The following is a 20,429-nucleotide window of genomic DNA, read 5'->3' on the forward strand; positions in this document are numbered from 1 at the left end:
TATCAGGGATTTCTACCGAATCCATAGGAAGGAGGAGGAGCAAACAAGGATGCAGTGTCCAGAAGGTAAAAACAATGACTGCAGATGCTGGAAACCAGATTCTGGATTAGTGGTGCTGGAAGAGCACAGCAGTTCAGGCAGCATCCAAGGAGCAGCGAAATCAACATTTCGGGCAAAAGCCCTTCATCAGGAATCAGCTTTAGTCCTGATGAAGGGCTTTTGCCCGAAACGTCGATTTCGCTGCTCCTTGGATGCTGCCTGAACTGCTGTGCTCTTCCAGCACCACTAATCTCAGTGTCCAGAAGCCGCAGCAGTGCAACAAATCCTGTGACCGTTTGCCTGCATCCATGACTGGGGCAAATTGGAAGTTGCCATGGAGAAGCAGATCCAGCTCCCCCAGGGCTGCTGGAGATATGCGCCCAGTAGCATTCCATCGCCCAATCCATTAGTCCTCAGGACCAAGGGAATGGTGACATGGAACGCAGGGAATCTTGGACTCCAGAGGAGGACCTACACACAAGCCTCTCAATAGTTTCTACTCAGAGTTGGCAGGACTCTGCACCTCCACCCTGCCTGCCAGCCTCCAACCCTTGGAAGCTCAAGCCCATAAGCGTCAGCTTGCCTCTGACTACTAAGGACAATAGTGGAAATAGGTAATGTTGACAAATTCAGGGAATAGCTGGATTTTTTAACATAGAAAATAGAAGCAAGTGATGGATTTTTATGCTCTTTGTGAACTTTGAGGTAACCCAGGAGGACCAAAGTGTTGCATAATGGTTCAGTCTGATGGTAGTCACATATAATACATTCAGTGTCATGTTATAACCTTCAGCAGAAAAGGAGGGTAAAGCAGCATGCTGTATTAAATGTGTTGCATGTCTGGTACTTGTTCAAGTTGACTATTCTTCATTATGAAACCTGGACAATATGGGGACATCAAAATTATGCCTGAATTTGTCCTCAGCTATTTTCTGTACATACGTACACTGCAGCAGGAACCATGGAAAAACATGTAAAGTACATGGGGATAGTAAGCAAGAAGCAGAACCCATTCTGATATATCCTCTCCATTACCTAAATGCTGAGGCCAATTGTAACTCCCAAGTGTTGCTTTAACTGAAGATGGCTGAGACCAGATTTGCACCAGATTGAATTATGACTTTGCTGATGGATTCATTTGGACCAATTTCGGTACAACATCAAGGTGCTTTACAACACAACAAGCAAGAAAATTGCACAGGTACAACGTGCGGTGAGGAGAAGGGTTGAAAGTGGTACAACTGTTTTAGGTTAGTTCTGACAGTGAAGCCATAGCAAACACAAAAATTCCAAGAAGGACCAGCATGTTCTCGACCTGTCTAAAGTGAACTAGTGCAATGTGTTATTTCCATCTATGGACATTAAAACAAAAAGCCTTACCTTTGTTTTCTGTTTTAGAATCCTGTTTGGCATCGCGCCACCTTTTATGGCACTTTGACTCACTGCCATCACACATTCTCACAAATTGTACTGTACAAATATAAACCTTTTATCCCAAAGCTCTTTCAAGCTGCAACAATCCATTCACTAATTAATGGACACAGGATTAAGATGAAGAGTAACTGAAATTATTGTAGGGCTATTGTAATCAACATATTGTAATCAAAATTGGTAACTAATTATTAGAGAGTAGAGTCCTTGGGAAAATTGATTTGATTGTATACTTGATTTGGATGAGGTCAGCTTTGAGTCCCATAAATAATTTGTTTCATCTTATAGTCAAAATCCTAAAATATATGTCACTTAAAGTGGATTGTTGGGAACAGCCTCACATTGATGACATATACTCGTGAATAGTCAATAGTCTCTTTCAGGTTTCCAGATAAACACAGACAAAGCACTTAATCTGACATCAATTTGTAGCTTCCCAACACATTATTCAAACTGGATCTTGATTGAGGATAATAACTCAGCAGTTGAAAAATGTTGAATTCCTGAAGAAGGGCTTATGCCCGAAACGTCGATTCTCCTGCTCTTCGGATGCTGCCTGGCCTGCTTGTTTTTCCAACATCACATTTTTCAACTCTGGTCTCCAGCATCTGCAGTCCTCACTTTCTCCAAGATAATAACTCAGCACCACCCTACTAAAAGTCTATTTGTTGTATGAAAAGATTATTATCGACACCAGCTCAAAATTATTTTTCCACTATACGTAGCTTATGCTCCTTTTTCACATGCTTACTTTGAAGTAACATTCAGATTTATATTTTCTGTAGCCATTTAATAATTTGTATGCCTGTAGAAAAATCCTTCCCAGTTGCCTCCTTGTCAGGATAAATAATACTGTGAACTAAGCTGATTACACATGGTTCAGAGGGGACAGGATAAGAGAAACACAGAGTACAAGAAGACACTGACAGCTCATGTAAAAGAAAACCCAACAGTCTACGATAGGAATATCAAAAGTAAAAGGGTGGTAAAAAGAACTGGGGCAAATTAGGGATTGCACAGGTTGGAGGCAGTTGATATACTTGTTGCACTAAATTAATTCTTTAACACCTGACTTGACCAATGAAGAAGATACTGCCTGGTCACAATGAAAGAGAAAATAGCTCAGACATTTTAAGAGCTTAAAAAATTTAAGGACATGTTTGTATTTAAAGTTGGTAAGGTACTAGGACCAGATGAGATGCATCCAAGATTAGAGGGGCGTGAGACTGGAGATTAGCAAGGCACTGGTTATAATGATCAAGTCTTTTTTTGGACTCAGTGGTGGTGCCGAAGGACATGAGACTTGCAAATGTTAAACTCTTCTCCAAAAAAGGGTGTCAAGATAAATTCAGCAACCACAGGCCAGTCAGTTTAGCTTCAGTGATAGGAAAACTTCCAGAAATGTTAACTTGGACAAAATTAATTATCACCCAGGCAAACGAGGGTTAATTAATAAAAGCCAGCACAAAGGACATTGAATGATTATTTGGATAACAATAACGTGAAAGTGCATGGGACAAAGTAGGAGACTGTACTGGGTAATGATACTAGTGAATTTATTAAGCAGGTGCAGGCAGAATGGGCTGAATGGCCTCCTGAGATTCTGTGATTTCTTATGGGAAAATCATGTTTCAATCAGTTGCCTTCAGGATGAGACAAGAGAGAGAATTGATCAGTGTGAAATTGGTGAAGTGGTATGTAGCAACATTCATAATGAATCAGATGGCTTTGTCCTGAACATCAACAATGATTTCAAGGCCATCATTATACTCAGACTTTTATTGAATCCAAACTAAATTATTTGCCATAGCAGGAATTTAGCCCACCTCCCTAAGAAAGTTACCTGAATCTTTGGATTAATAAGCTAGCAATAATACCGGGAGACAGTGAGGACTGCAGATGCTGGAGATCAGTGTTGAGAGTGTGTTGCTGGAAAAGCACAGCAGGTCAGGCAGCATCCGAGGAGCAGGAAAATTGAGCCCTCTCCGGCCCGAAATGTCGATTTTCCTGCTGCCTGACCTGCTGTGCTTTTTCAGCAACACACTCTCAAAAATACCACCATTGGCCTCCCTTTGATGTACAGATTTCAACCTTTGTGGAGAATGACAGAACTTGAAAATATTGGGAATTGAGAGGGGAATAGTGCAGCACTTCAAAAGGACTTTGGGTTCATCAAAGGGGGGCTGATGTGGTAGAAGACATTTAATGGAGAGAAATGTGAAGTGATGTATTTGGGAGAAAGAATGCAGTAGGACAATATAAAACAAAGGGTTCAATTCTGAAGAGGTTATAGGAGCAGAAATATCTGGGTGCATATTTGCATAAATCATTGAAACAGCAAAGTAAGGTAATTGGCAGAAAAAAGCGTTTTCACACAGTGAATGTTTATGAGAATGCACTATATGAGAGTGTGGTGGAGCTGAAAACAATCCACAACTTCTGATCAGGAGGGAAGTGAACACGATCTTGATTATCAAAAACACCAGGTACCCACCAGCAAATCTTTGTGTAGTGGAATTCACTGTTTGTACCTCGAGTTTTTTTTTAGATTAGATTAGATTCCTTACAGTGTGGAAACAGGCCCTTCGGCCCAACAAGTCCACACCGACCCGCCGAAGCGCAACCCACCCAGACCCATTCCCCTACATTTACCATGGCCAATTCACCTGACCTGCACATCTTTGGACTGTGGGAGGAAACCGGAGCACCCGGAGGAAACCCACGCAGACACGGGGAGAACATGCAAACTCCACACAGACAGTCGCCTGAGTCGGGAATTGAACCCGGGTCCCTGGCGCTGTGAGGCAGCAGTGCTAACCACTGTGCCACCGTGCCGCCCTCAAGTTCTGAAACTCTGTCTCACAGTTGGATTCCTAAAATGCAGGGTTACTTTGCAAGGGTAAATGGCTATAAAGATTGGAATTTATAGTAGACCAGCATTGACAGTTTTTACCTAGCAGGAGTATAAGCTCTAGGCTGAATCAAAAATGCAGAGAAATTGTAAGTATGTAAACACTTGTAAGTGTTTACAACATCATCAAAAAATGCTGCTGTGAGGGCGGCACTGTGGCTCAGTGGTTATCACCGCTGCTTCACAGCATAGGGACCTGAGTTCGATTCCACCCTCAGGTAACTGTCTGCGTGGAGTTTGCACATTCTCCTCGTGTCTGTGTGGGTGGTGCTTTGGTTTCCTCCCACAGTCCAAAGATGTGCAGGTTAGGTGGATTGGCCTTGCTAATTTGTCCACAGTGTCCAGAGACATATAGGCTAGGTGGGTTAGCCATGGGTATGCAGGGTTACAGGGATAGTGTAGGGTGGAGGGTCTGGATGGGATGCTGTTTGGAGGATTGGCATAGGCTGACTGGCCTGCTTCCACACTGTAGGGATTCAATGTATCTATTGTGTGAAAGATATGTTTTAAAACAAATCTCTTCAGAGGAATGCAATGAACAGATTTGCCTCCCAAAAAAGCTATTGCATGAAATGTAAGAATGAAAACTATTAGAAAATAGATCTATATATCATTTTAGTTTGCCTGGGGAAGTATGGGAGTGGGAGGACAGAGCACCTGGAAACAGGAAAGCTTCGCCTTCCTGACATGCTGTAATTCAGTCAGGACTGGGGATAATTGAGAATGACCTGCACTCCCCCAGAGGCTTTCAGATATTAAATAGCCAATTATGGGCCTAAATCTGCTATCATTGGACTTTTGCCAATTCCAGGTGGAAGGGGTGAGATGAGAATTAAAAACCACTGATAGTTCATTTGCCCATCCTTTAAATCTTTCTGAATCCTAGTCAGTGGTTTCCAGTTATAATGCTCAGTGACAGACTTGGTTAACCAGCTTGTTCAAATGGTGGCACCAGTGGAAATGCTCAATGGTTATTGATGCCAAAACTTCCCTCCCACTAACCTTTCTCAGATACGTTCCCTCTTATTTGACAAACTGTCATTTGTGCTTATCTACTCTCTTAACCATTCACTCCCCGAGTAGTGTACCAAGATGCAACTCACAAGATTTCTCCTTCATCTCCTCTAATCTTGTAAGCTTTACAGTTCAGAAGGACGAGAACAGAGGCCACATGGTAAAAATCAACAATTCTATGTTTCTATGAACTAGAAATAAATTACAGTAGCATTATTATTGCTGCAGCAAAATAGCCAGCAGCATTGTGGGTGTGCCTGCACCACATGATCTTCTCAAGTGCAATTAACGACACAGAATAAATGCTGGCTTTAACAGCAATGCCCACATCCCATGAAAGCATATAAGAAATAGTCACTGATCAAAAAAAGGTTAATGCCATTCAAAGAATTTAAGTACAGAGTTCAAATTGAAAAGTTCTCCCATAATTTCTGGACTGGATGTGAGCGCAGAGCTCTGACTTTTGAAATCTGTCTCAACAAAGCACTGAGAACTATTCTGTAGCGCTACTGCTCCATAAATTACCTCTTCTGTGGGTAAAAGGATTCTTGGTGTTTGAGTGAAAATACTGCACTTTGTACTCCATGGAGCTTAGGAGGGAGAGCAATGCATCAAGTATCCTTCAGGTTCCATGCCTGACAACCTCAGGATCATTATGTACCTGCTAAAATTGTTCCTTGTTCTAAGAATTTAGCCCTCTTTGTTCCCAAGAATTATTCTAAACCAGTCCTTGGGTTTGGTTCCTGACAGGCTTCCTACCATGTAACCTTTATGAATTCATTCAAAACTTCTTCATATTCTAGTTCCATTCAACCACCTCTCCTAGAATCTCTACTGTGTGGAAGCAGATCATTTGGCCCATCGAAACTACACCAACCCTCCAAAGAACATCCCACCTGGAACCATTGCCCTACCCTGTAACCCTGCATTCCCCATAGCCAATCCATCTAACCTGTGGGAGGAAACCCACATAGACACGGGGAGAATGTGCAAACTCCACCAAGACAGTCGCTCGAGGGTGGGATCGAACCTGGGTCCCTGCTGCTGTGAGGCAGCAGTGCTAACCACTCTGCCACTGTGCCATTCCTGTACTTGCTGATCTCCTCATATGATCAAACCTTGACTTTATAACTTAATCCTTGTTTTTAAATCCCTCCACAGCCTTGTCTCTCCCTATCTGTTCCCTATTCCCTACTTCACCACTCCAAAACCTTCGCACTCTTCCAATGCTGGGAGAAAGTGAGGACTGCAGATGCTGGAGATCAGAGTCGAAGAGAGTGTGGTGCTGGAAAAGCACAGCTGGTCAGGCAGCATCCGAGGAGCAGGAGAATTGATGTTTCAAGCATAGTCTCTTCATTCCTGATGAAGAGCTTCTGCTTGAAACATCGACTCTCCTGCTCCTCGGTTGCCCCTGACCAGCTGTGCTTTTCCAGCACCACAATCTTCGACTCTTCCAATGCTGATCATTTGCACAAGCTTGATTTTAATTGTCTCATGCTGAATAGAGAACATTGAGAACACATCAGCCCATAGCAAGCAATAGGAAAGAAATATATTTTTGTTTAACTGCTGGAAATGTGGACACTGAAGCAGAAAAATTGATTTGATCCCTGATCTTTGAGGAATCCTAGCAGTTGTAATCATTGATTGGATGTTAACGCACGTCAGACAGCAAGAAAAGCAGAGAAAGGCTAGAATCTGTGCAGCAATTTTTTGTCGTGATAATGGTGGTGGAGTCCATCCGCAAGTGACAGACATACAACACTGCCACACAATTGTGCCTGGCCTCTTGAATGATACCATGCTGCAGATTTCAAGTACAGGATCATAATTAGAGGCACACAGTGTTCCAATACAGCTCCTCCTTACCAACATATGGGGAACAGATGTTTTCCTGTCTACCTCTGAATGTGTCAAACCCATTGGCTTGGATAAAGTTTGTCAAATGAATATACTGTAGAAAAAATAGCTTAAGGTGTTTTACTATGTTTTGAGAAGAAATCAATGTCAAAGACACAACAGCCAGTGGTTGGGTGAAAGGGTGTGGGTTGGGAGGAGAATGTAAAAGTGGAACAAAGAAACTAGAGGAGGATGGATTGGAGGACTCAAAAGAGTTGACAGAAAGTGGATTGAGGAAGGCCATACAGGAACCTAAACAAAAAGGTGAGAGTTAAGGCACTGGGGACTAGGATCCAGCGTAAATCATCAAAGACAGACAGAGGGTGGTACGGGTATGGAATGAGCTGCCAGAGGAAGTGGTGGAGGCTGGTACAATTGCAAAATTTAAGAGGCATTTGGATGGGTATATGAATAGGAAGGGTTTGGAGGGATATGCACCGGATGCTGGCGGGTGGGACTAGATTGGGTTGGGATATCTGGTTGGCACGGACGGGTTGGATTGAAGGGTCTATTTCCATGCGAGACATCTCTAAGACTCTATGACAGAGGTGATGTGTAAGTGTGATCCAAGGTGTGCTTGAAGCCTGACATACCCTTGGAGAGAGCCCAGGTGGTATCTCTGTGGTGGGATAGACCCTATAGTTTTGCAAAGTATGTGCCTAAACCCAAATAAGCCTACAAAGACTTCTTCATTTCAGTTATGTTGCTGAAGATCCAATTTGTCTCACTGCGGAATGATCTTCCCAATCTATGATGCGGAGGAGCCACTGTTGGATTGGGGTGGACAAAGTTAAAAATCACACAACACCAGGTTATAGCTGAAAATGTGTTGCTGGAAAAGTGCAGCAGGTCAGGCAGCATCCGAGGAACAGGAGAATCGACGTTTCGGGCATAAGCCCTTCTTCAGGAATGAGGAAAGTGTGTCCAGCAGGCTAAGATAAAAGGTAGGGAGGAGGGACGTGGGGGAGGGGTGTTTTTTTCAGCTCTGATCTCTAGCATCTGCAGTCCTCACTTTCTCCACTAACACCTGGTTATAGTCCAGCAAGTTTATTTGGAAGCACTAGCTTTTGGAACACTGCTCCTTCATCAGAAAACCACCTGATGAAGGAGGAGTGCTCCAAAAGCTAGTGATTCCAAATAAACCTGTTGGACTATAACCTGGTGTTGTGTGATTTTTGTAACTTCCCAATCTAGTTACACACAGATTACTTGTTCCTGGGCTCAAGGCAGCTGGTCAGTGGATGAAAACTATCCGTTGTTGTAACCACAAGGTAAGTACAGAAAGTTTATTTATTAATTTTACAGGTTTTACATGGATGTTGATGTGAGGTAAATGATTAACTGTACCATTACTCTGATAATAACTACTGAGTCTGAATAAAAAAAAAACTATACTTTGATGTCAGAACAAGATGGAACCAGTACCAAAGTATTTGGGTCTCAGCCAGGTTCTCTCCCAGCTTCGCTCATGTACTATTTAATAGAGCCTGCTAATGTTCATTCACCTAAGTGTTGATGCAATCTTGCCACAGTTAGAGGTCTACTGTATATGTCTTGTGCACACTAACTCAATGCTTCTTAAACTGTGTATCACGACACACCTTAGGGTCACAAACCAACATGAGCTCCCTTCTGTCAAGATAATTCCCCACAGCAGAACTGAGGACCAGGCAGCATCTGCCTCTGCTCTTGACTAGCTCCCTGCCCAGTCTGAGCCATGGTGGAGAAGAGCAAAGGAATCATTAGGGGACCAGGGAGACAGCATTAATTCTGTAGGCCAAATGAGAAGCTACTGGTCCATGGTTTATGTCGTGGGACAACAGCTGGCTGACTCATCAAGGTGACAGGACTGGATTAATGGTCACTCTCATTATAAGGCCATATGCATTGCATTGTTTGATTGATCTCTTTTCTTGGGGATAATGAGCAGCAGGACCTTTATTCAGCTTCCCCAACCAAGAAGCAGAAGGAAAGGACCTTCACTGAGTTTCTTTTTTCAGTGGGGAATATGGAGAGCTTGACCAACATCAACATAAATATATGAAATATTAACATTTATGCAAAGTAGATTAATGTACAGATTTTCAAATTATGTACATGTATCTATTATATATAGATGGAGAATGTGCAAACTTTACCTATTGTATAGGCAACATTACCGAGCTGTTTTATTTGATGCTTTGTTTTTACTAGGGTCTGAAGTAACATTAATTTTGAATGTTAAAATGGGTTCACATTATAAAACTTGTTTGGGAAGCACCATCTTAACATATTCATCAGGACATGCACAAATGGCACTGATATTAAGCCTACCCACTGTATGAAACTCTGCTACATAATGATATTGAGTATTTCCACTGAAGTTGAGCAGTATAGAGAAGAATTTCAATGAGTTTAGCTGCTGCATTGTTGTCTTAAAACTGAGACTTTGGGTTCAGCAAATAGAAATTCTGACAGGGACATTGATTGCTTCTTCTTGGACACAGCATCAAAATAAAGAGCATCAACTTTCCAGTGTTGTCTCTTGCAACCTAATGATGCCAAAAATATGCAAGTCTTCCTAATAGCCACCTAAAAATTAATATATTTTTTACATGGGGCTGAATACATGTTTCAGGTCCTTACCCGGAAACTTACTACGAATGCAAGGAACTTTGAATGCTGCCAGCAAAAATAAAAGAACATTCTTTTAAATGTTCCTTCATGTAGAGTAAGGAGAAAGTGAAAATTGCAAATTCTGGAGATAAGAGTCAGGAGTGTGGTGCAGGAAAAGCACAGCAGGTCAGGCAGCATCCGAGGAGCAGGATAATCGACGTTTCGGGCATAAGCACTTATGCCTGAAACAAATATTCTCCTGCTCCTCAGATGCTGCCTGACCTGCTGTGCTTTTCCAGCATCACACTCTCGACTTCATGTGGAGTAGGAGTGTTTTTCTAGACTCCATAGCATTGCTACACATAGTACAGGTACAGGCAATAACAACAGCTAGACCCTTTTCCACTCATCTAAATCTCCTACTCAAGGCTTAATTCAAGGCTAATGGTGGTGAAACATCTGCTAAATTGTCCTTGTGAAATGTGAACTGCCTCTGTATGCTCAAATAATATCTCCAGTTCAGCAAAAATATGTTGATGAGATTTGAACCTGAACTCACTGACTCTTGAATCACTATTGAAATGCATGAAAGATGGACCAAAATTAATTTATAACAGTGCCCTGTATAATTAACAACATGCTTTTGCAACAATTTAGCATTTTTTAACAGAGTAGAACATTCCAAGGTGCTTCCCAGGCATGTTATTGAACAGAATATGGCACCAAGCCAAAGCAGGACAAATGGTCAACAACTTATTCAAAGAATGATTCGGAGATGCCGGTGTTGGACTGGGGTGTACAAAGTTCAAAATCACACAACACTAGGTTATAGTCCAACAGGTTTAATTGGAAGCGCACTAGCTTTCTCAGTGACGCTCCTTCATCAGGCAATCACCTGGTGAAGGAGCGTCGCTCCGAAAGCTAGTGTGCTTCCAATTAAACCTGTTGGACTATAACCTGGTGTTGTGTGATTTTTAACTTTATTCAAAGAAGGAGCTGTTAGGGTACCCCCAAACAGATAGTAGAGAGATAAATGGACAGAAAAGTTGATGGAGGGAATTTCAGAACTTCGAGCCTAAGCAACTGAAGGCATGGAAGAGACTGTAAAGGTATGGAAATCAGAATTGTATAAGGCCAGAACTGGAGGAGTGTGGGACATTACAGAGATGGAAAGGGTTAAATGAGACCACAGACTGATCTGAATACCTGGATGAGAATTTTAAAATCATGGTGTTTCTGGACTGGGAGCAATTCCAAGTCAGGGCTGCTGGGTATTGTGTGAGGTAATGGTTTTGGAAAGAGTTGATATTGAAACTGCATAAAGCTGTATCCAATCTAATGATTTCATAGAGTCTTTGGTCGGAGAGGTGGCAGTCTAGCATGGGGCCCTGATGGAGACTGATATCTCATCTCTGGCTTCTCACAGTTCCTATCATTATGCCCAACCAGTCAATGTAACTTGTATCAGTATATTTTTTAATCAACCTGTTCAGAGATGTTTTTACACACCTCTGGAACAGGTAGGATCTGAACCCAGGCCTCCTAGCACAGATGTAGGGACACTGCAAGAACCCATACTTATACTTATTGCCATCATGCAATTGACTGTATGTAGTTACTAAGATAAGAGCCTCTTCTCATTAAGAGTCAGTAGTGGGATACCTCTACCACTAATCTGAAGATAGACCTTTGGAGTCAGCACAGAAAGGACAATTGGCATTGTTGTAGCCCAACCACACATCATTGGTAGATGGTACTACAATATATGACATGGTGATCAGTTATGGGGATTGTTGATTAAATTCCTCAAGGGAACAGTGGTGGTAAGATCCAGTCAACGCAGAAGGACACATGTTCAATATCACATGAAAAAGACAGTCAGTCAGCAGCTGAAAGCATGTTAACAGAGAAGCAGCCAGCAGCACTTATGGAAGCAGCAGCAGGGCAGAGCAGATTTCCAGAAGAAAAACATCACCTCACAGCTGGTTGGAGACAGTGGAAAACATGGGTGAGGAAGTGAGTAAAATCCATTCATACCGGGAAATTAGAGCTCTTTCAGAGAAGGATTGGTCGGGGCAGTTCTGAGCTGCAGGTGTAAAAGGTGTAAATCTCTGTGGGGCAGACAGACAAACTTTAAAATAATAGTGCCAAAGAACACACTGGGAAGGAAAGGAGTGAAACTTATGAATATTGCTGCCATTCTGAACAGGCTTCTTGAGGCATGGCTACAGTAGACAGGGCAGCACATTAATTTATATTGGAAAAGCTGCAGAGTGACAAAGGGCAACTGAAACTATTTTGAGGCAGAAGTCCAATGGGAGAATTGATTTGAAGAATTTTAAGATTGCGATTAGTCTGGGACATTCATAAATGGTGATTTCTACAGGAAGAGTTACAAATTATAAATAGGAATGATCAACCCACAGAGGTCTATTTTAAAAGTTGTGCAAGGGGTGGGTGTGCATTGTGGTTTAGACTGTGAAAGATGGGAAATCGAATATTATTTTTGTGACTCAAAATGGCAAAGGATTGTGGCAACAAAACATTTTTCATTGTTTCTTTCTAGATTTTTGTGACAATAACTAACTCATACTCATGTGTAGATGCCAATATCCTTAAGGTGGCAGATGGAGTTCACTTAGTTCCATGAGAACAACTACGCAAATCAAACTGTTGATAACTGACTGGTAAATGGGCAACCGATAGAAGATTTCAATGGACTTCCTAGACTCATGGTGGAACCCCAAATGATGAAATGACCTACTGAGGATATCAATATTAGCATCAGAGAATTGTTTCATACTGCCAGTAAGAAGGAGGTCACAGACTTTCCAGATGTTGTGGAAACATTTTTCATTCTTATCCTCACTGAAAACAATTCAGATAATAAAACTCAACAAGGTTTACCAAAAGAAGCAAATACAGAGAAAAACAATGGGCAGTACAATCCACTTAAACTCATTAATGAATCTTTAACTGTAGTTTCTCAGTGAGTAAAATAGTGCACTGAACAAATTAGAATAGTAGATTTAACCTTGATGCCAGATAACAACAAGTTCAATATCAAAATTTCAATTCTTCATCTTTTAAAGCACTACCAGCTTCAATGTCAAAGATTATGATGAGTGAAGATCAAACTCCAGTATCATAGAATTATAGAGTCTCTAGAGTGTGGAAACAGGCTATTCAGCCCATCAAGTTCATTCTAAGCCTCTGAAGAGCATCCCACCAAGTCCCCTCTACCCTATCCTTTTAACCCTGCATTTTCCATGGGTAATCCATCTAGCCTACATATCTGTGGACACAATTGGCAATTTAGCATGCCTATCCACCTAACCTGCACATCTTTGGACTGTGGGAGGAAACCGGAACACCCAGAGGAAACCCCCAAGACACAGGGAGAATGAGAAAACTCCACACAGGCAGTTCCCCGAGGCTGGAATCAAACGCGGGTCCCAGTGCTAACCACTGAGCCACCATGCTGCCCAACTAACACTACTGAGGATGTGAAAACATATCATCCACCAGGAAGATTACCCAGAGAGTGAATCAAAATGTTCAACTTAATCAACAAGTTGAATTAAAGAGCTTGCATACTTCAACACAGATGTATCAGCAGACTGAGAGCGAAGATTTTCTTGAACAAAATGGAAATGAACATAATGCAACTTCGTGGAAGTCAGACTAACATCCACAGATTTAGTTTATGGTCAAAAAGAAGAAACTATTTAAACTGAAAAACCAAGATATTCCGAGGAAGAAAATATAGGTATTTCACATTTAAAATTGACCTGTTTAAAATTTTTTTTCATGTCAATGCTGCTTATTTTTTAATCATAGAGTCATAGAGATGCACATCACGGAAACAGACCCTTAGTAAAATTCGACCATGCTGACCAGATATCCCAACTCAATCTAGTCTCACCTGCCAGCGCCCGGCCCATATCCCTCCAGACCCTTCCTATTCATATACCCATCCAGATGCCTTTTAAATATTGCAATTGTACTGGCCACCACCACGTTCTCTGGTATCTCATTCCACACACGCACCACACTCTACATGAAAAGGTTGTCCCTTAGGTCTCTTTTATATATTTCCCCTCTCACCCTAAACCTATGCCCTCTAGTTCTGGACTCCCCCACCCTAGGGAAAAGACCTTGTCTATTTATCCAATTCATGCCCCCCAAGATTTTATAAACCTCTATAAGGTTACCCCTCAGCCTCCAACATTCCAGGGAAAACAGCCCTATCCTAGTCAACCTCTCCCTATAACTCAAATCCTCCAACCCTGGCAACATCCTTGTAAATCTTTTCTGAACCCTTTCAAGTTTCATAACATCCTTCCGATAGGAAGGAGACTAGAATTGCATGCAATTTTCCAAAAATGTCCTAACCAACATCCTGTACAGCCGCAACATGACTTCGAAACTCCTGTACTCAATACTCTGACCAATAGAGGAAAACATACTAATTGCCTTCTTCACTATCCTATCTACCTGCGACCTACTTTCAAGGAGCTACAAACTTGCGCTCCAAGGTCTCTTTGTTCATCAACGCTTCCTAGGACCTTACCATTAAGTGTATAAGTCCTGCTAAGGTTTGCTTTCCCAAAGTGCAGCACCTTGCATTTATCCATCTGCCACTCCTCAGCGCATTGGCCACCTGATTATGATCCCATTGTAATCAGAGGTAACTTTTTTTGCTATCCACTACACTTCCAATTTTGGTGTCATCTGCAAACTTACAACTATACCTCTTATGCTCACATCCAAATCGTTTATATAAATGAAGAAAAGTAGAGGACCCAGCACCAATCCTTGTGACACTCCACTGGTCACAACCCTCCACCACCACCCTCTGTCTTCTACCTTTGAGCTAGTTCTGTATCCAAATGGCTAGTTCTCCCTGTATTCCATGAGATCTAACCTTGCTAACCAGCCTCTCAAGGGGAACCTTGTCGAAGGCCTTTCTGAAGTCCATATAGATCACATCTACCCTCATCAATCCTCTATGTTGCTTCTTCAAAAAAACTCAATCAAGTTCATTAGACATGATTTCCCATGCACAAAGCTATGTTGACTATCCCTAATCAGTCTTTGCCTTTCCAAATACATGTACATCCTGTCCCTCAGGATTCCCTCTAACAACTTGCCCACCATCAACGTCAGGCTCACTGGTCTATAGTTCCCTGGCTTGTCCTTACCACCTTTCTTAAACAATAGCACCACGCTAACCAACCTCCAGTCTTCTGGCACCTCACCTGTGACTATCAATGTCACAAATATCTCAGTAAGAGGCCCAGCAATCACTTCCCTAGCTTCCCACAGAGTTCTAGGGTACACCTGATCAGGTCCGGGGGATTTATCCACTTTTACGCATTTCAAGATATCCAGCACTTCCTCCTCTGTAATATGGACATTTTTCAAGATGTCTCCATCTATTTCCCTACATTCTATATTTTCCATGTCCTTCTCCACAGTAAACACTGATACAAAATACTTGTTTAGTATCTCCCCCCTCTCCTGTGGCTCCACACAAAAGCCACCTTGCTGATCTTTGAGGGGCCCTATTCTCTGCCTAGTTACCCTTTTGTCCTTAATGTATTTGTAAAAACCCTTTTGATTCTCCTTAACCCTATTTGCCAAAATTCTCTCATGTCCCCTTTTTGCCCTCCTGATTTCCCTACTGCCTTTATACCCTTCTAAGGATTCCCTCGATCTATCCTCGATCTATACCTGACATATGCTTCCTTCTTTTTCTTAACCAAACTCTCAATTTCTTTAGTCATCCAGCATTCTCTATACCTACCAGCCTTCCCTTTCACCCTGACAGGAATATACTGTCTCTGGACTCTTGCTATCTTATTTCTGAAGGCTTCCCAATTTCCAGCCGTCCCTTTACCTGCGAACATCTGCCGCCAATCAGCTTTTGAAAGTTCTTGCCTAATACCGTCAAAATTAGCCTTCCTCCAATTTAGAACTTCAACTTTTTGATTGGGTCTATCTTTTTCCATCACTATTTTAAAACTAATAGAATTATGGTCGCTGGCCCCAAAGTGCTCCCCCACTGACACCTCAGTTACCTGCCCTGCCTTATTTCCCAAGAGTAGATCAAGTTTTGCACCTTCTCTGGTAGGTTTATCCACATACTGAATCAGAAAATTTTCTTGTACACACTTAACAAATTCCTTTCCATCTAAACCCTTCACACTCTGGCAGTTCCAGTCTACGTTTGGAAAGTTAAAATCCCCTACCATAACCACCATATTATTCTTATAGATAACTGAGATCTCCTTACACATTTGTTTCTCAATTTTCTGCTGACTATTAGGGGGGTTTATAATACAACCCAATAAGGTGATCATCCCTTTTTTATTTCTCATTCCACCCAAATAATTTCCCTGCATGTATTTCCTGGAATATCCTCCCTCAATACAGCTGTCCCTTATCAAAAACGCCTCTCCTCCTCCTCACTTGTCTCCCTTTCTATCCTTCCTATAGCATTTGTATCCTGGAACATTAAGCTGCCAGTCCTGTACATGCCTGAGCCACATTTCTGTAATTGCTATGATATCCCAGTCCCATGTTCCTAACCGTGCCTGTTATCCCTTTTAAAAGAGACTTTAAAGTAACAGGGACGTTAAATCACTTCTGGATTTGCAGACATGTGTATGCATGTTTTCACACTATACACATCCATTGAGCCCAGTAACTGGCATAATTTTGCCAGTTCAAGGGAACTTCTATGATGCAGGTACCATGACATCAAATTTATAATTTTGAATCTCCATTTTCAGTACATCTCTATGACTCTAATCTGTATAAATTTTTTCTTAGAAACAAAGACAGAAACTGCTGGAAAAGCTCAGCAGGTGTCCGTGGAGAGAAATCTGAGTTAACATTTTGAGTCCAGTGACCTTTCCGCAGAACTTAGTTTAAAAAATACATCTTAATTTGAAGACTCCTTGAGCTGCTTCTTCTGCTGTTCAGGCACTGCACAGAAACTTCTGCAAAAGAAGTCATACAGGATACAGTATGGAACTTACAGGAGCTAATTTTGCTGGTGAACTGCTGTTTCTATTGTACATGAGTGAGGAGCCTTTCTCAGTCAGTGAGAGAACAGACAAGGATAAGGAGTAATTTTAAAGTCCCTTCTTACAGACCTGTGCTGAAAACTCTTTGCAACATGAGCCCAGCAAGTTTTGGCAGTGAGCCTGTGGCTGTAAAGAGATCAAGGGAAATAATTTGCTGCGTGGCAACATTGCATTTTTAAAGTGCTTTGAAACGGGAGAATGGGTACTCAATATTGCCAGAGTACTTAAGCTAGCCCCTACGACAGTGAGCAAAATCTGTGCAAATGTTGACAAAATCAAGCAAAGTGTGCAAAGTGTTATATCTTGAAGTGCTGGCAGCGTGAGTCGATCTAGCATCATGGGGAATGTGGAGAGACTCTTGGCAGTCTTGATCAAAGACCAAAACAAGCGCCAGATGCTTCTCAGTTTGATGGTGATCCAAGAAACAGCCCCAAACTTGCAAGAGACCTGACAAAATGAGCAGGGTGCAATTTCACCGTTAGGGAGCTTCAGTGCTCGTAATAAATGGTTCAACAATTTTAAGAAGCATGCATACTTCCTCAACATTAGAATATTTGCTTAGGCAGTTAGTGCGGATACATTTGAAGGAAGTATTTGAAGAAAGTGGCTACTCAGCTAAACAATGTGGACAAAATGGGTCTCTCTGGAAATGTTTGCTTCAGTGAATGTACACTCTGCAAGAGAAGAAGATGGCATCAGAATTCAAAGTTACCGCAGGGTCTCTTAACTATTTTGGGAATACTGCAGGAATTTTCAGGTTAAATCCTTAGTGATTTACCAGTCTGAGACACCACAGACAGAAAATCAAATTTTCAAAATATTGCTCCTGTTGGACAATTGCCCATCCTTGATGAAGTCTCTGAGAATATGGTGATGTTTTTCTTGCCAGCCTACATAACTTCATTGGCACACCGCATGGATAAGAGATCAAAGCAACAGTTAAAGCCTCTTACCTTTGCAGTACTTTCTTGCAACTCATCACTGCAATAGATGGCAACAATGTACCACCAGGAAGGGAACTTTGACACCGGCTACAACATTCTCAAGGGCATTGACAATATTGATGATTCCCAGGATGAAGTTACATTGACATGCTAGAACAGGGTGAGGCAGAGATTAGGGCTCAAGCATGTTAATGACCAAGAAAAATCTCAGGACATTGTCCCCAAAGTTATAACATGAGATCACCATCTTGGTGAGGCAGGCCGACTTTGATGAAGAGAGTGAGGCAGACGTGTTGGAATTGCTCAAATCTCTCGGAGAGGGATTGTCCAACATTCCATTGTCCTGGAATCAATGAGGCAAAGAGGAAATCGATGCTGAAACACCACCATCCATTTAGAAATAACTGGCAAGAGTTTTCCAACTTGTGCATAATGTAATGAAAATGCACACAGGGAATGACCTGAACAGAGAATATAGTGTCAGAGCGAGCAGATTGATGCCATTAACCATTACAAGAAATTACATACAGATGAGCATACAGATATATAAAATAGTAGTACAAGTAGACCACTTGGCCCTCAAGTCTTACTCCATTCAGTAAGATCATGACTAATCTATTTATGTTTCAAATTTCAAATTCCCATCTATCGCTAATAAATTACAATTCCTCTGCCTCAAAGAATCTATTTATCTTTGCCCTAAAAATATTCATTGACCCCTACCTCAACCTGTTCTGAGATCAGGAGATCCAAAGGCTCTAAGTGAAATAATATCTCATCATTGGCCTGAAAGGGTGACCCCAAATTGTAAAACAGTGCTTCCTAATTCTGGAATGACCTGCAAGAGGAAACACCTTTTCCACATCCACATTGCCAAACTAACCAGGATTGTACACACTTCAATCAAGTTGCCCCTCTCCAACCTATCCTCATCAGACAATTCATTCATTCCTCTCAGTGTGCTCCATATTTCTATCATTCTTTGGGTGAAAACATTTATTCTCAGATCTCCTCTAAATGATTTACTCCTCAACTTAAACTTGTTCTATCTGGTCTTAGACCATCTGACATGGGGAACAAATTCTCACAATCTGCCCTGTCTATCCCTCCTATAATTTTGTATACTTGAATCAGATCCACTCCCCCCAACCACCTCTGCTCCAAGAAAAACAAACCTAGCCTATTCAATCTCTCCTCATAACTGAGATAGTCCATCCCAGACAACATCCTGGTGAAACTCCTCCGCACCATCTTCAGTGCAATCACGTCCTTCCTATAGTGTGGTGACCAGAACTGCCCACAGTACTCCATCTGTCACCTCACCAATGTTATATAAACTTGTAACAAGATTTCCTTGCTCCTATATTCTACATCCCGGCTAATGAACATCCCACATGCCTTCTTCGTCAATCTGTCTGCTAACACCTCCAGGGATCTATGGACTTGTACATTTAGTTTTCTTTGTTCCTCATAATCCTGAGGAACCTACCATTCATTGTATGTATCCGTCCCATATTAAACCTCCCAAAATGCACCACTTGCACTTATTAGCACTAGATTTCATCTGCTATTGTTCCACCTAATTTACCAGCTGATCAATATCAGACTATATCCTGAGAACATTCTCCTCACTATCACCAACACCAACAATTTTTGTGTCATCAACAAACTTACTAATTATACCTTCCAATTTCATATCCAAGTCATGAATATACATACAGCAAGTGTCCCAGCATTGAACCCTGTGGTACACTGCTGGTCACAGGCTTCCAATTACAAAAACAACCCTCCACCATCACCCTTTGCCTCCTATCTGTAAAAGCCAATTTTAGATCCAGTTTGCCAACTTGCCTTGGATCCCATGGTTCATACCTTTCGGACCAGCCTTCCAAGTGGGACCTTGTCAAAAGCCTTAGTGAAATCCAGGTAAGCCACAACAACTGCACTACCCTCATCAATATATTTAGTTGCCTTTTCAAAACACAATTTAATTCCTCTGACATGACCCCCCTCCAACAAATCTGTGATGACCATCCCTGCCTTTTTAAAAGAGTTGATTAATTTAATTAAGGTCCTCTCTCCTTTCCACCATCTGACTTAGTTATAACTTGAACATTTTTTATGTGAAGACAGATGCAAAGTATTATTTCATTTCATCCACCAATTCTTTATTATCTGCTAGAAACACCCCCTTCTCAGTCCGTAGAGGATCAACACAAATTTTGCTTACTCCCTACCTTTTTAACTATCTGAGAAACTTTTAGCTATCCATTTTTACATTTCTCGCTCGCATCCTCTCGTACTGTAATATCTTCGTCATGATTAACCTTTCAGTCATTCATTGCCATTCTTTATTTTCTAACTAATTATCTGATCCATTATTCATCTTCTCACAGTTAAATGCTTTTCCTCTAAGTTGATTCTTTCTTGAACTTCTTTTAAAAAACCACAGATGGGAGGATGCTCTCTTTAGAATCTATGATTAGAATTGTCTTATTCTGA

This window comes from Chiloscyllium plagiosum, unplaced genomic scaffold (assembly GCF_037043375.1).
Source record: "Chiloscyllium plagiosum isolate Xiang-an unplaced genomic scaffold, Cpla_swu_hap1 HiC_scaffold_18, whole genome shotgun sequence".
In the NCBI taxonomy this organism is placed as follows: Eukaryota; Metazoa; Chordata; class Chondrichthyes; order Orectolobiformes; family Hemiscylliidae; genus Chiloscyllium; species Chiloscyllium plagiosum.